The sequence below is a fragment of the Lycium barbarum genome, chromosome 12 (genome assembly GCF_019175385.1).
Source record: "Lycium barbarum isolate Lr01 chromosome 12, ASM1917538v2, whole genome shotgun sequence".
In the NCBI taxonomy this organism is placed as follows: Eukaryota; Viridiplantae; Streptophyta; class Magnoliopsida; order Solanales; family Solanaceae; genus Lycium; species Lycium barbarum.
The window spans coordinates 77,767,587-77,771,361 of record NC_083348.1 but is presented as its reverse complement, the minus strand read 5'-3'; positions in this window follow the sequence as shown (position 1 = coordinate 77,771,361).

The following is a 3,775-nucleotide window of genomic DNA, read 5'->3' as shown; positions in this document are numbered from 1 at the left end:
GAGCTTTTCCATCATAAAAATTACTCTATTATTCTTTTCTTCTTCCAATAGTTTTTTGGGCAATATTTTGTGTTCCAAACTTTCAGTTACTAGTGCAAGTGTTTGGAAGTGTTGTGGAACCTTGAGGAGCGATCGGGCTAAACGATTTGCACTATAGTCGGTCCCAAATAACTTTCAAGGCAGTAGCTTACCATGACACAGCGATTTAATCTGATAAGTTGATTTTATCCTTTTGTTCATTTTCTAATTGATATTGTTAATATTTTCAGCAATTTGAAAGCGATTTTGGCCCGACTCCGATGCAAATTGTTATAGCTGGTCACTCCTCAAAGTTCCGCAGCACTCTCAACCACTTGCAGATTAGATGGTATTATGTGTTTTCTTATTGTGTACATTGAATCATCTTGGTCAAGGAAAAAAGAAAATAAAATTGTAGATTAGATGGTAGGTAATTATTTTTTATTTTGATTTTAAGATTAAAACAAGTTAGTTTCTTATCTTCTTTATTTATTTTTTCCACAAGAATCTCTTCCTTCTCTTCTTTAAACTCTATTTTATTAATTGGCATTTTATGATTTTAAATGTTGACCTGTTATGATAATTAGTAAAAAAAATCTATATTTCGTTTATTTTAAGTAGAAGTTATGAGCAACGTTTAGTATTTTTTGTGCTTGTTATGCCAAAACAAGGTTCATTCGTTTATCTCACAAAATTTCAGTAGTATCAATTTGTTTTTCAGCTTTCGTTAGTATTTTTGTGAAGTATGGATTGTGATAACAAAAAATTAAAGCTGCTCTGCACCTTTTTTTAGCCAAGAAATTGATTTAACTTTTTTTTTTTTCCCTTCTTTTTGTATTTTTTGACTCACTTTATTTTAAAACATCACATAGATATTTATTATTTTGATACTTTTCTCTTTCCATCCTTTACATATTCCATGTTAATAAAAAGAAAGTGGAAATTCTTTACCTCTCCCACGTTAGATTACTCCTCCTGGTTAAATGCTCAAAATAATTATCTAACGTTTAGCTTTTTTTCTTTTTTTATCAATCATCTAAAATATTTTTAGAACTTATTAACTACCAGTGTTCATGATAATTTCCTCTCATTGGTCTCTTCATTTTCTTTAATTTGCAGGTGCTGATAGGCGTGGAGTAATATAAATAACTAGTGTACTTAGCCGCGGTTCGCGCAGTCATAAATAATTTTAATATAATTAAATATTTACTAATTATATTTAATTTGGGGCAAAAAACATATATATACATAATAAGCATCATATATTACGAAACATAACAAGAGTTTTTAGTTTTCAAAACATAACAATAGAAATCTTACGAAACGTATACAAATATGGTGAAACACAAATACACAGTAATTGACTGCTTACAGGAATCACGCTTTAAACGTACCTAATCCTCTTCCCAAAATTATCTCCCAGTTTGAAATTCTCCCCTGATTCTCTCCTTATGTCACTCGACGAATCTAATTAGATTGATTAATCGGCTCAACATCGATGCACAATTAACTTCTCAAGTATACTCGATTGGAATATCAAAAAATCATCCACTATCGGGTTAAAAAATTGAGCAGGATGCTTTATCCCCTGTTTTTCTCTAGTTTTTGGTCGAGGAATCGAATGTGATTGAAGAATAGCGCATTCAAAATCGACACACAATTGAATCCTCAGTTATACGCCATTGAAATTTCAGAAATCATTCAATTTCGAGTTCAACAAAATCATTAGGTATTCTCCTCTGTTCCTTGTCGAACAATCGAATGTGATATAAACGGCTAATTCAACATCGATACACGGTCGAATTCTAAATATATGCAATTGAAATTTCAAAATTCATACATATTGGCTTCAAAATCATCGGATTAAAGCTTTCATCGACTAACGTTGATGGATAACATCGTTCAGTCAATTTTGATACAACATGGTGGAAAATGAGACTTCTTTTTTCATTAATAACAACTAAATATGTGTGAATCGAGAATAAATTATATATATCTAAAGAAAAGGTTGTGATTTGGTTAAGGAAAAAGTAGTGTATGAAAGTAGTAGTTTTATGGTATAAAAGTTGTATGCGTATCTTGTTCATGAAAAAATGATGTGTATTTTGTTCTGGAAAAGGTTATGTACAAGCCATGTATGAATTATGTATAACGTATGTATATAAAGTGTGTGTGTGTGTGTGTGTGTGTTTTTCTAATACATGGTGTAACGGATAAATAAGTAGGTTTTAAAATTGATGAACCAGTAATCTGGTTGATTTGCAAGAGAGACTCTTCTCTTTCTCATCTACGTTTCGTTTTCTTCTTCAGGGTATTCAACAAGAATTTCATATCGTCGCCTGTCACCAGAGGATCAACTGGCTACCGGTCCAACATTGACATTAAAAAGTTTCGAAATTTTGATTTTGAATTCGGGTTTTCCAAAACTATTATTTGTTTAGACTGGGTAGTGTTGAAAACTACTGAGAATATCTTTTGGAGCTTACATCTCAATTTTAAGGGTGTATGGTGAAGATTAAAGGGTATTTCTACACTAATATAGTTTGAATACAGCTTTGGGTGCATGTATGATTTTTGTATAAAGTTCATATTTAGGTTTCTGAAAAAATTGTATAAAATCTGATGCTGTTGAGAGTAAAAACTTGCTACTTGAGTACAATCAATACTGTTGCAATTTGATATGAATTTGGTTATCAAAAAAGTTTCGAAGCTCAAAATTTCGTGTATAACATCTGTATGAAATTTGTATATAACTACATAAATTTCGTATAATGATCATGTTGGTTTTTAGAAATTTAATACAACTGCAACAACAATGCTCACAACTTCTAAACAATATTCATACAAATTAAATACAGCTACAACAACATACAAACTTAAAATACAATTTTTATACAACTCAACATACATTTTTAATACAACTTTGATAGAATATTTATCTCGATCCACTTTATATTATACATATTATATACATATTACATGCAATTGTAATACATGTGAGATTTTTTACCACTGTTATTACGCCTGTAAACATCTATTTGAATTTATAAGTAATACACTTATATGAAATCTGAATGAAAGTAGTATATTGCTATGGTGTGAACATGTGATCTTGAATATTCATTTCTTCTTCAACAGTGTTTCGAGTGATCTTGACAATCTCTTCTTCTCCCTTATTTTCTTAATTATACAGTTCAAATCTTCACCATTTCGTATTGGTAAATCTCCATACCCTAATCTTAGGGTCGTTATGACCAACAATCAAATATCATATTTTGGTCTATTGGTATAATTATCTCTCTTAAATACCCATAATCAATAATATTATACATAGAACAATTAATATATTTGGCTGATTAATTCATAAATTATACACAAAACATACAATGAGTATACATATAACATATGGGTGAAAATCATTTTAGTCCTCCAACTTTACTCTAAAAATCAAATACCCCCCCCAACATTGAATAACTGACATTTGCATCCTCTTGAAAAATCAATTCTATCTCTCTACCGTCTTCATCAAATTTTTAATGTCGGAAGTGTCGATTGTTCAATGTTGGGAGAGATATTTGATTTTTAAAGTAAAGTTGGAGGACTAAAATGATTTTCACCCTATAACATATAGTTTATATACATTTGATAGGAAAGGGGGAAAAGTGTATAGACAAACAATCTTACACTCATACACAATGCATACAATTTATGTATATTTGACAGAAAAGAGGGAAGAAGTATACTACATGTTTACATA